The sequence below is a fragment of the Oncorhynchus clarkii genome, chromosome 6 (assembly GCF_045791955.1).
Source record: "Oncorhynchus clarkii lewisi isolate Uvic-CL-2024 chromosome 6, UVic_Ocla_1.0, whole genome shotgun sequence".
NCBI lineage: Eukaryota > Metazoa > Chordata > Actinopteri > Salmoniformes > Salmonidae > Oncorhynchus > Oncorhynchus clarkii.
The window spans coordinates 46901702-46915827 of NC_092152.1; the positions used below are offsets into that span (position 1 = coordinate 46901702).

Genomic DNA, 14126 nt, shown 5'->3' on the forward strand with positions numbered 1-14126 from the left:
CTCTGTGTGTGTCTCTCTCTGTGTGTCTCTCTCTCTGCCTCACTCTCTGTGTGTGTCTCTCTCTCTCTGTGTGTGTGTCTCTCTCCCTGTAAGTGTCTAACTCCCTCTCGGTTTGTGTGTGTGTCTCTCTGTATGTGTCTCTCTCTCTCTCTATACCACCCTGCGTACCACTGCTGGCTTGCTTCTGAAGCTAAGCAGGGTTGGTCCTGGTCAGTCCTTGGATGGGAGACCAGATGCTGCTGGAAGTGGTGTTGGAGGGCCAGTAGGAGGCACTCTTTCCACTGGTCTAACTGCCCTGTGTAGGGTGCCGTCTCTCGGATGGGACGTTAAACGGGTGTCATGACTCTGTGAGGTCATTAAAGATCCCATGGCACTTATCGTAAGAGTAGGGGTGTTAACCCCGGTGTCCTGGCTAAATTCCCAATCTGACCCTCAAACCATCACGGTCACCTAATAATCCCCAGTTTACAATTGGCTCATTCATCCCCCTCCTCTCCCCTGTAACTATTCCCCAGGTCGTTGCTGCAAATGAGAACGTGTTCTCAGTCAACTTACCTGGTAAAATAACGGATAAACAAATAAATAAATAAATAAATGTGTGTGTCTCTATCCGTGTTTTCTCTATCTCTGTGTGTCTCTGTGTGTGAGACTCTCTCTGTGTGTCTCTCTCTCTGTCTCTCTCTATGTGTGTCTGCATGTGTTTCTCTCTGTATGTGTGTCTCTATCTGTGTTTCTCTCTCTCTCTCTCTCTCTCTGTTTATCTCTCTCTCTATGTATGTCTCTCTCTCTTTCTCTGTGTGTGTGCCTCTCTCTGTGTTTCTCTCTCTCTCTGTTTCTCTCTCTCTCTCTCTCTCTGTGTCTCTCTCTCTCCCTGCATGTGTGTCTCTCTGTATGAGTGTGTATCTCCCTCTGTGTGTGTCTCTCTCGCTCTGTGTGTGTCTCTCTCTGTGTTTCACTCTCTCTGTGTCTGTCTCTGTGTGTGTGTGTGTCTCCTTCTCTGTGTGTACCTGGTCTAGTACATGGCATTGAGGAGAGAGCAGCTGTAACACAGTACCTGATCTAGTACATGACATTGAGGAGAGAGCAGCTGTAACACAGTACCTGGTCTAGTTCATGACATTGAGGAGGAGAGAGCAGCTGTAACACAGTACCTGGTCTAGTTCATGACATTGAGGAAGAGAGAGCAGCTGTAAAACAGTACCTGGTCTAGTTCGAAGGGATTTGGGGGATACTAAGAGGGACCAAGAGTCTGTTGATTGGTCGGTCATTGGGTTCATTAGTTTTGCATATGTTCAAGTCAAATCAAGCTTTATTTATACAGCACATTTCAGACATGGATGCAACACAATGGCTTCACAGGTAAATACATTTAAAAAATTTAAATAAACAAATATTTAGTACACAACAAACATAAGAGGATAAAACAGAAGATTAACAACTGAAAGACTAATGGGCACCCTAAGGAAATGCCATTGATTAAAATATCCAACTCAAAATATAAGCCTGTTTTATAGGAGGGGCTCTCCTATGTGTGTGTCCACTGAAAGTTGACTAGTTACAACAACTGCGACCTAATAGACACCCACCATGAGACCCACTAAATCTGCCCAAGAAGAGGCAAACAAAAGAAAAACCCACATCAAACTTAAAGACAGGACACAAACCAAAAAGGTGTTGACTCTCCACATCTATCAAAACAACTGGAGCACTGGCCCAGACACTTTTAAATTGAACCTGGACCAGCTCAGGTGAAACACCTTCCCAATGACGAGATGGACAAGCCAGCACAGGTGTAACACATACTGACTAATGAGGTGACACCAATCAATGCGTCCTAGTGCTGACGAGCTATACGTGCTAACGAGGTATACGTGCTGACGAGCTATACATACTGACGAGCTATACGTGGTAAAGTCCAACCTCGAAACATTAAATGGAAAAACCTAAATGGAACATAAATGGAAAGACTGTAACTCCTTCCCCTTAGGACAACAAATATATTTGATATTTATGACTCAATTTATTAGGATTGTTAATAAAATTGATTATAGACCAATTTATTATACTGCGTCCATGTGTATAGGCTGCAAGTACGTTGAAATTAAATCGCAGAAACAGTTTGTGATAAATTGAAAACCTAAACGTAAAATGTACTATATACACAAACATCTGCCACAATAATCATATTACTTATTACTTAAACAACCACCTTATAAACTGCACAAGTAGCAATAAATCACAGATATCAATTAGGGGGGAATCAGGTTGTTCGTGCTGTTGAAACTAACACAACTAAAAAAGGAGATATCTTTTACCTCACTGGTTAGAGGACAACCTGCAGAAGACAGTCAGCTACATTTTTGAGAGATGCATTTACATTTAAGGGTCGCTAAATAAAGGAACGCAACACTTATTTGTCATCACTCATCGATATCATGTTGAAATCAATTGTGCCGAGAGGAGGGAGATGAGGTTGCACGTCCTGTTAAAACTAACAGCTCAAAACCCCACGGAATATGGGAGTAATGTGTACATCCCTGGTTAGAGGACAATTTGTAGAAAACAGCTAGCTACATTTTGAAGTGTTGCATTTTAATTCAAGTGGGTCACCAACATGGTAAGTGTAACACAGCTCTTTTTGTGTTAGTCCCTTTTTGTTAAATCACATTAATAGTACTCCTTCAATTCAGAGCCTGGATTTTTCCCCTGGGGCTAATATCCATATCACGCTGAAATCAATTGAATGGGGCAAACGTTTAGGGTTCTACAAAATTCCTTAAAATACTCCTACTACAATGTTAAAACATTCTACATTGTGACATTTATTCAAACAACAACAACTCCTTCATATGTATGTATGTATTTTCTGATGTTTGATCAGAGATCTTTTATCAGAGTATCTCTTGTCACACTGATCACAGCTACAGTGCCTTGCGAAAGTATTTGGCCCCCTTGAACTTTGCGACCTTTTGCCACATTTCAGGCTTCAAACATAAAGATATAAAACTGTATTTTTTTGTGAAGAATCAACAACAAGAGGGACACAATCATGAAGTGGAACGACATTTATTGGATATTTCAAACTTTTTTAACAAATCAAAAACTGAAAAATTGGGCGTGCAAAATTATTCAGCCCCTTTACTTTCAGTGCAGCAAACTCTCTCCAGAAGTTCAGTGAGGATCTCTGAATGATCCAATGTTGACCTAAATGACTAATGATGATAAATACAATCCACCTGTGTGTAATCAAGTCTCCGTATAAATGCACCTGCACTGTGATAGTCTCAGAGGTCCGTTAAAAGCGCAGAGAGCATCATGAAGAACAAGGAACACACCAGGCAGGTCCGAGATACTGTTGTGAAGAAGTTTAAAGCCGGATTTGGATACAAAAATATTTCCCAAGCTTTAAACATCCCAATGAGCACTGTGCAAGCGATAATATTGAAATGGAAGGAGTATCAGACCACTGCAAATCTACCAAGACCTGGCCGTCCCTCTAAACTTTCAGCTCATACAAGGAGAAGACTGATCAGAGATGCAGCCAAGAGGCCCATGATCACTCTGGATGAACTGCAGAGATCTACAGCTGAGGTGGGAGACTCTGTCCATAGGACAACAATCAGTCGTATATCGCACAAATCTGGCCTTTATGGAAGAGTGGCAAGAAGAAAGCCATTTCTTAAAGATATCCATAAAAAGTGTCGTTTAAAGTTTGCCACAAGCCACCTGGGAGACACACCAAACATGTGGAAGAAGGTGCTCTGGTCAGATGAAACCAAAATTGAACTTTTTGGCAACAATGCAAAACGTTATGTTTGGCGTAAAAGCAACACAGCTGAACACACCATCCCCACTGTCAAACATGGTGGTGGCAGCATCATGGTTTGGGCCTGCTTTTCTTCAGCAGGGACAGGGAAGATGGTTAAAATTGATGGGAAGATGGATGGAGCCAAATACAGGACCATTCTGGAAGAAAACCTGATGGAGTCTGCAAAAGACCTGAGACTAGGACGGAGACTTGTCTTCCAACAAGACAACGATCCAAAACATAAAGCAAAATCTACAATGGAATGGTTTAAAAATAAATATATCCAGGTGTTAGAATGGCCAAGTCAAAGTCCCGACCTGAATCCAATCGAGAATCTGTGGAAAGAACTGAAAACTGCTGTTCACAAATGCTCTCCATCCAACCTCACTGAGCTCGAGCTGTTTTGCTAGGAGGAATGGGAAAAAATGTCAGTCTCTCGATGTGCAAAACTGATAGAGACATACCCCAAGCGACTTACAGCTGTAATCGTAGCAAAAGGTGGCGCTACAAAGTATTAACTTAAGGGGGCTGAATAATTTTGCACGCCCAATTTTTCAGTTTTTGATTTGTTAAAAAAGTTTGAAATATCCAATAAATGTCGTTCCACTTCATGATTGTGTCCCACTTGTTGTTGATTCTTCACAAAAAAATACAGTTTTATATCTTTATGTTTGAAGCCTGAAATGTGGCAAAAGATCGCAAAGTTCAAGGGGGCCGAATACTTTCGCAAGGCACTGTATAAGGTTCCTCGTCTGTTTGTGTTCTCTGGTGCACTGTCAGCTCTCCAGATTGACCAAAACTCTTCCCACATTGACCACAGCTATAAGGTTTCTCTCCTGTGTGTGTTCTCTGGTGTGATACCAGATGGCAAGATTGACCAAAACTCTTCCCACATTGACCACAGCTATAAGGTTTCTCCACGGTGTGTGTTCTCTGGTGTGATACCAGATTGCCAGGTTGACCAAAACTCTTCACACATTGAACACAGCTATAAGATTTCTCTCCTGTGTGTATTCTCTGGTGTTGAGTCAGAATTCAAGATGCAGCAAAACTCCTCCCACATTGACCACAGCTATAAGGTTTCTCTCCTGTGTATATAATCTGGTGTTGAGTCAGATGGCAAGATTGACCAAAACTCTTCCCACATTGACCACAGCTAAAAGGTTTCTCTCCTGTGTGTATTCTCTGGTGCACTGTCAGCTCTCCAGATTGACCAAAACTCTTCCGACATTGAACACAGCCAGAAGGTTTCTCTCCTGTGTGTGTTCTCTGATGAATTTTAATGCCTGATGAGGTGAATCTCTTCCCACATTCAGAGCAGCAGTGAGTTCTCCCTGTGGATCTCTGCAGGTGTTTATTGAGGTCTTCTGATCTGGAGAGACTCTTCTCTGCCTCTTAGGCATCATGAGGTTGTTGAGTCTCCCCAGAGGATCCACGATAGTTCAGTATCTCTCCTGTGTGAACAACAAAGTCTGACAGATGATTAAAGGCCCACAACAGCGGTAATCCACTGTAAAAGGTGATGCCAACAGCGTAGCCATGATGTTGTACAACAATTGACGTCTGTAATGAATGTTACAATTATTTGACAATTGTCTTAAAATGAGCAACAATAGTAAGATTTTGTCTTGTTTTCACATTAGTAGTAACATCATTGTACATTGTAGGCTAGAAATAAGTTATTCATGTTGTTGAAACTCTAAGCAGTGTGCCAGACGACTTTTGGTCTCCAATATAGGCCCCTTTCTGTGTTTGCTAAAATTGCGACACGAGGGCGATGCACAAACAATTTGGTTGTAGAAACTCCTTCATGCTAATGAGGAAACCACTATTTACCAATATCGATTTTAGTTTTTCACAATGTATTCTGAATATTACAGCGCAATTTGTGTCTACATATGGAAAAATACACGTAAAAAATTATCAAACAATTGACTGGTAAAAACAACAGAAGACTCTTGGTTGGCCAAGATTTATTTTAGTTGGGGACAGCACAAGAACATGATTTTGGGGATCCCGAGTGGTGCAACAGTCTAAGGCACTGCATTTCAGTGCTTGAGGCGTCACTACAGACCCTGGTGCGAATCCAGGCTGTATCCCAACCAGCCGTGGTTGGGAGTCTGATAGGGAGGCGCACAATTGGCCCGGCGTCGTCCGGTTTTGGCCGATGTAGGCCATCATTGTAAATAAGAATTTGTTCTTAACTGACTTGCCTAGGTAAATAAAGGTTACATTTGAAAAATTTAATAAAACATACAGAGCATTCAGAAAGTTCAGACCCCTTCTCTTTTTCCACATTTTCTTAGGTTACAGCCTTATTCAAATGTTTAATTACTTCACAGGAAATCTTCACAGGCAATTCTAGAATATACTATATATCCTAGAAACCTGGTTAGTTAGAGCTTAATTCAAATGTTTAATGCCCGTCCAAGAGACTGTTGACCAATCGCGTTCACATTGTCATGCTGTGACACGCAGTTCCTAATCTAATTCTCACAAAAATCCCTTTTTAAAGTCAGGATTTGAGTTGAGAAACATGCCTATTTTCCTCGAAAGTACGAAATGTCACGTTTGAAAAGTTATATTACAGAGAAGTAAATTATCTCACATCTTTGAAAATATTTGCAATGTGGTGCTTCTTGTTCACGGAGGGTAATTCATGCCAATGTAATTTTTTAAGCTGTTAAGAATTTGTTCTAGTTAAATAAATGTTAAATAAATGTTTTTAATAAATAGTGTTTTGTGATAAACCGTTTTCTACAAATCCGTCAAGGCACCAACTTTGAGAAGGTTCTAAAACAAAGGTTTCAAACCAATTCATGAATGTAATTGAATCTAGGTATGTTTCCCCTTTAATGTGATTGAATCTAGGTTTGTTTCGCCTTTAATGTAATGGCATGAAAAAATAAATGGCTGAATATTATAGAATGAATCAAATCAAATCAAATCAAATTTTATTTGTCACATACACATGGTTAGCAGATGTTAATGCGAGTGTAGCGAAATGCTTGTGCTTCTAGTTCCGACAATGCAGTAATAACCAACAAGTAATCTAACTAACAATTCCAAAACTACTGTCTTGTACACAGTGTGAGGGGATAAAGAATATGTACATAAGGATATATGAATGAGTGATGGTACAGAGCAGCATAGGCAGATACAGTAGATGGTATCGAGTACAGTATATACATATGAGATTTGTAAACAAAGTGGCATAGTTAAAGTGGCTAGTGATACATGTATTACATAAGGATACAGTCGATGATATAGAGTACAGTATATACGTATGCATATGAGATGAATAATGTAGGGTAAGTAACATTATATAAGGTAGCATTGTTTAAAGTGGCTAGTGATATATTTACATCATTTCCCATCAATTCCCATTATTAAAGTGGCTGGAGTTGAGTCAGTGTCAGTGTGTTGGCAGCAGCCACTCAATGTTAGTGGTGGCTGTTTAACAGTCTGATGGCCTTGAGATAGAAGCTGTTTTTCAGTCTCTCGGTCCCAGCTTTGATGCACCTGTACTGACCTCGCCTTCTGGATGATAGTGGGGTGAACAGGCAGTGGCTCGGGTGGTTGATGTTCTTGATGATCTTTATGGCCTTCCTGTGACATCGGGTGGTGTAGGTGTCCTGGAGGGCAGGTAGTTTGCCCCCGGTGATGCGTTGTGCAGACCTCACTACCCTCTGGAGAGCCTTATGGTTGAGGGCGGAGCAGTTGCCGTACCAGGCGGTGATACAGCCCGCCAGGATGCTCTCGATTGTGCATCTGTAGAAGTTTGTGAGTGCTTTTGGTGACAAGCCAAATTTCTTCAGCCTCCTGAGGTTGAAGAGGCGCTGCTGCGCCACTCCGTTGTCCTGTTTGTAAGGCAGAACACAGGATCCGCGTCGCGAAAAACATATTCTTGGTCGTACTGATGGTGAGTTGACGCTGATCTTATATTCAGTAGTTCTTCTCGACTGTATGTAATGAAACCTAAGATGACCTGGGGTACTAATGTAAGAAATAACACGTAAAAAAAACAAAAAACTGCATAGTTTCCTAGGAACGCGAAGCGAGGCGGCCATCTCTGTCGGCGCCGAAAGTGTGACTTATCAATAGGTCTAACAATTTCACCTCTTCAGGAAATCTACACTGGCAACTATCCCAAAATGCGATAGTATTGTCCATGTAACGTTTCCAAAATGGGATAGTATTGTCCATGTAACGTTTACAAGATGGGATAGTATTGTCCATGTAACGTTTCCAAAATGGGATAGTAATTGTCCATGTAACGTTTCCAAAATGGGATAGTATTGTCCATGTAACGTTTCCAAAATGGAATAGTATTGTCCATGTAACGTTTCCAAAATGGGATAGTATTGTCCATGTAACGTTATGCCCCCTTGTGAGTTAATAGTATTGCATGCTGTAGCAGGCTACATAAAGAGGAAGACCTCCATTGACGATTCAGTTCGTTGTAACATCTCGTCTGGACAGGTCACCGTCCTTAGTTAGTTTGTTTGTTAGTTCACGTTAGCTAGTTCATTATCACAAAAGTGAGAACTGCTCTAGATTGGAAACTTGTCACCATCGTTTTCAGTTGTAATTGCAAAGTTCCCGGAAGAAGTCCAGCAACAACGGAGGTTCCTCGATTAAACCACCTTCTAACAAGTTATTTGAAGAACCTTTTGGGGCTGTTTTTTGTTGACCAAGAACCCTACGGTTCTTAGGGGATCTGAGAACAACTCCAGTTGAACCCTTCATTTTTAGAGTTGTAGTCGGCTCTATTTACTCTCAGATTCAAACATGATGATTAACATCAACGATCAAGTCAGCTGCTGCTGCTCCAATACAGTATGAGGTGAGACGGTAAACTGATGTTGAATCATAATGAGTAAGTTAATTAAAATTAATTTGTGAAACAGTAAAAAAAATAGTATATGGCATATTAAATATATATTATGCTATTGTCATCATATTAAATATATTACGCTATTGTTATCATATAGAAACATCATGGAATATTGTACATCATATTAAATATATTATGCTATTGTTATCATATAGAAACATCATGGAATATTGTACATCATATTAAATATATTATGCTATTGTTATCATATAGAAACATCATGGAATATTGTACATCATATTAAATATATTATGCTATTGTTATCATATAGAAACATCATGGAATATTGTACATCATATTAAATACTGCTATGCGGATGACACACAGCTGTACATTTCAATGAAACATGGTGAAGCCCCAAAATTGCCCTCGCTAGAAGCCTGTATTTCAGACATAAGGAAGTGGATGGCTGCAAACTTTCTACTTTTAAACTTGGACAAAACAGATGCTTGTTCTAGGTCCCAAGAAACAAAGAGATCTTCTGCTGAATCTGACAATTAATCTTAATGGTTGTACAGTCGTCTAAAATAAAACTGTGAAGGACCTCGGCGTTACTCTGGACCCTGATCTCTCTTTTGACAAACATATCAAGACTGTTTCAAGGACAGCTTTTTTCCATCTACGTAACATTGCAAAAATCTGAAACTTTCTGTCCAAAAATGATGCAGAAAAATGTATCCATGTTTTTGTCACTTCTAGGTTAGACTACTGCAATGCTCTACTTTCCGGCTACCCGGATAAAGCACTAAATAAACTTCAGTTAGTGCTAAATGCGGCTGCTAGAATCCTAACTAGAACCAAAAAAAATTGATCATATTACTCCAGTGCTAGCCTCCCTACACTGGCTTCCTGTTAAGGCAAGGGCTGATTTCAAGGTTTTACTGCTAACCTACAAAGCATTACATGGGAATGCTCCTACCTATCTCTCTGATTTAGTCCTGCCGTACATACCTACACGTACGCTACGGTCACTAGACGCAGGCCTCCTAACTGTCCCTAGAATTTCTAAGCAAACAGCTGGAGGCAGGGCTTTCTCCTATAGAGCTCAATTTTTATGGAATAGTCTGCCTACCCATGTGAGAGATGCAGTCTCAGTCTCAACCTTTAAGTCTTTACTGAATACTCATCTCTTCAGTGGGTCATATGATTGAGTGTAGTCTGGCCCAGGAGTGTGAAAGTGAGCGGAAAGGCATTGCCGTCTCTGCCTGGCCGGTTCCCCTCTTTCCACTGGGATTCTCTGCCTCTAACCCTATTACAGGGGCTGAGTCATTGGCTTACTGGTGCTCTTTCATGCCGTCCCTAGGAGGGGTGCGTCACTTGAGTGGGTTGAGTCACTGATGTGATCTTCCTGTCTGGGTTGGCGCTCCCCTTGGGTTGTGCCGTGGCGGAGATCTTTGTGGACTATACTCGGCCTTGTCTCAGAATGGTAAGTTGGTGGTTGAAGATATCCCTCTAGTGGTGTGGGGGCTGTGCTTTGGCAAAGTGGGTGGGGTTATATCCTTCCTGTTTGGCCCTGTCCGGGGGTATCATCGGATGGGGCCACAGTGTCTCCTGACCCCTCCTGTCTCAGCTTCCAGTATTTATGCTGCAGTAGTTTATGTGTCGGGGGGCTAAGGTCAGTTTGTTATATCTGGAGTACTTCTCCTGTCTTATCCGTTGTCCTGTGTGAATTTAGGTATGCCCTCTCTAATTATCTCTTTCTTTCTCTCTCTCTGAGGACCTGAGCCCTAGGACCATGCCTCAGGACTACCTGGCATGATGACTCCTTGCTGTCCCCAGTCCACCTGGCCATGCTGCTGCTCCAGTTAACTGTTCTGCCTGCGGCTATGGAATCCTGACCTGTTCACCGGACCTGCTACCTGTCCCAGACCTGCTGTCTGACAAACTCCCAGAGAAACTCTCTAGAGACAGCAGGAGTGGTAGAGATACTCTTAATGAGGCTATGAAAAGCCAACTGACATTTACTCCTGAGGTGCAGACTTGCTGCAACCTCGACAACTACTGTGATTATTATTATTTGACCATGCTGGTCATTGATGAACATTTCAACATCTTGGCCATGTTTTGTTATAATCTCCACCGGCACAGCCAGAAGAGGACTGGCCACCCCTCATAGCCTGGTTCCTCTCTAGGTTTCTTCCTAGGTTTTGGCCTTTCAATGGAGTTTATTCTAGCCACCGTGCTTCAATACCTGCATTGCTTGCTGTTTGGGGGTTTAGGCTGGGTTTCTGTACAGCACTTTGAGATATCAGCTGATGTACGAAGGGCTATATGAATAAATTTGATTTGTGCATTAGGCGTCACTACAGACACCCTGGTTCGAATCCAGGCTGTATCACAACCGTCCGTGATTGGCAGTCCCATAGGTCAGCACACAATTGGCCCAGCATTGTCCGGTGTAGGCAGCCATTGTAAATAAGAATTTGTTCATAACTGACTTGCCTAGTTAAATAAAGGTTACATTTAAATAAATAAAAAATGGTTTTTATTAGAAACCATTTTTTTTCTTCAAATACATCAAAGGCACCAACTTTGAGAAGGGTTTAAAACAAAGGTTTCAAACCAATTCATAAATGTAATTGAATCTAGGTATTATTCGCCTTTCATTTAATAGTTTAATGTAACGTAATGGCTTGAAAAAAAATGTCTGAATATTATACATGACTTATCAACAGGTCTAATAATTTACCCCGACAGAAAATCTTCACTGGCAACTATAGAATATACTATATAGCCTCAAAATCTGTTTAAAACAATAATTTTGACCTCATGGATGGCCAGTCTTTGTATTCATAGTGGAATGAATTCGGGGGGTAGCACTGAGCTTTACTCAAACCTGGGTCCAGTGACTGTCAGGCCAACACCTTATAACTGTTATGCCAAGATGTCTGAACTTCTTGACGAGGTCACTAGGTTTTTGGTTACGGTTGCTACAATAGCTTTCTCTATGAAATTGAGAGTGGTTACATTTCTCCAGCCCCCATCCCTCAGCTTTTTACCAAACAAAGTCTCAGGGCAGCCATTTTGTTGCTGTTTAAATCCTAGGTGGCCCCTTTAAAAAAGCCACACAACAATCTACCAATCTGCAGTTGAAACATAACAAAGCTGTAATTCCACCACTGTTTTGGTAATACGATGATGGATGGGGCTGGAGAAATGTAACTACTCTCAAATTCATAGACAGACCTATGGATGCAAGGACTGACTATCCATGATATCAACATTATAGATTTAACCATGTTGAAGGTATACAGTGTTCATTTACATTGTTTCTAAACATTGGAGTAAAAAAAGCTTATTTGGGGTTCTGATGGGGTAAATAGTTGAACTAAGCTCATGAGCCATGTGTTTTATTCTTCAAGAATCAATGGCTATAAATAAATAATTTAAAAGTCACAATATGGATGTAACAATTGCAGATTTTGCCTTTAACACCACACATCAGTTCAACAACTGCAGAGTTTGTGCCTCTGTTTTTAAGACTTACTAGTACTTACTAGTGTTAATCAGGGCCTGTTCATCGTTAGAACCATTGGATGCCTTAAGATGCGTTTGGGAAACCGGGCCCTCTTCTTCATCCTCCTTTTCACTCCAAAAACTGCATCCTCCTCTTTCTCTGCCTCCTCTTCTTTTACTGTAACATCTTCCTCCTTTCACTCTGAACGAGTCTTCCTCCTCTTTCACTGAAACGTGTTTCTCTTCTTCTTTCACTGTAACAGCCTCACCCTCTACTTGTTTTTGTATTGTAACATATTTCTCTTCCTCCTCCTCTTTCACCAGAGCTTCTTTCTCCGTCCAGCAGACCTCCTCTTCTTTATCCGGAGGAGAGTAGCTTAGTGACCTCATGGTTGGAGATGTTAGCTAGCTACAGTGCCTTGCGAAAGTATTCGGCCCCCTTGAACTTTGCGACCTTTTGCCACATTTCAGGCTTCAAACATAAAGATATAAAACTGTATTTTTTTGTGAAGAATCAACAACAAGTTGGACACAATCATGAAGTGGAACGACATTTATTGGATATTTCAAACTTTTTTAACAAATCAAAAACTGAAAAATTGGGCGTGCAAAATTATTCAGCCCCCTTAAGTTAATACTTTGTAGCGCCACCTTTTGCTGCGATTACAGCTGTAAGTCGCTTGGGGTATGTCTCTATCAGTTTTGCACATCGAGAGACTGAAATGTTTTCCCATTCCTCTTTGCAAAACAGCTCGAGCTCAGTGAGGTTGGATGGAGAGCATTTGTGAACAGCAGTTTTCAGTTCTTTCCACAGATTCTCGATTGGATTCAGGTCTGGACTTTGACTTGGCCATTCTAACACCTGGATATGTTTATTTTTGAACCATTCCATTGTAGATTTTGCTTTATGTTTTGGATCATTGTCTTGTTGGAAGACAAATCTCCGTCCCAGTCTCAGGTCTTTTGCAGACTCCATCAGGTTTTCTTCCAGAATGGTCCTGTATTTGGCTCCATCCATCTTCCCATCAATTTTAACCATCTTCCCTGTCCCTGCTGAAGAAAAGCAGGCCCAAACCATGATGCTGCCACCACCATGTTTGACAGTGGGGATGGTGTGTTCAGCTGTGTTGCTTTTACGCCAAACATAACGTTTTGCATTGTTGCCAAAAAGTTCAATTTTTGTTTCATCTGACCAGAGCACCTTCTTCCACATGTTTGGTGTGTCTCCCAGGTGGCTTGTGGCAAACTTTAAACAACACTTTTTATGGATATCTTTAAGAAATGGCTTTCTTCTTGCCACTCTTCCATAAAGGCCAGATTTGTGCAATATTGTTGTCCTATGGACAGAGTCTCCCACCTCAGCTGTAGATCTCTGCAGTTCATCCAGAGTGATCATGGGCCTCTTGGCTGCATCTCTGATCAGTCTTCTCCTTGTATGAGCTGAAAGTTTAGAGGGACGGCCAGGTCTTGGTAGATTTGCAGTGGTCTGATACTCCTTCCATTTCAATATTATCGCTTGCACAGTGCTCCTTGGGATGTTTAAAGCTTGGGAAATCTTTTTGTATCCAAATCCGGCTTTAAACTTCTTCACAACAGTATCTCGAACCTGCCTGGTGTGTTCCTTGTTCTTCATGATGCTCTCTGCGCTTTTAACGGACCTCTGAGACTATCACAGTGCAGGTGCATTTATACGGAGACTTGATTACACACAGGTGGATTGTATTTATCATCATTAGTCATTTAGGTCAACATTGGATCATTCAGAAATCCTCACTGAACTTCTGGAGAGAGTTTGCTGCACTGAAAGTAAAGGGGCTGAATAATTTTGCACGCCCAATTTTTCAGTTTTTGATTTGTTAAAAAAGTTTGAAATATCCAATAAATGTCGTTCCACTTCATGATTGTGTCCCACTTGTTGTTGATTCTTCACAAAAAAATACAGTTTTATATCTTTATGTTTGAAGC

The 14126-nt window shown here is 41.1% G+C and overlaps 1 pseudogene; it reads right to left on the bottom strand.

Annotated features, from left to right (window-relative positions):
* LOC139411226 (zinc finger protein 345-like) overlaps positions 1 to 12551 on the bottom strand; it is a 23213-nt pseudogene extending 10662 nt beyond the window's left edge.
* Between the last annotated feature and the right edge of the window lie 1575 nt (positions 12552 to 14126).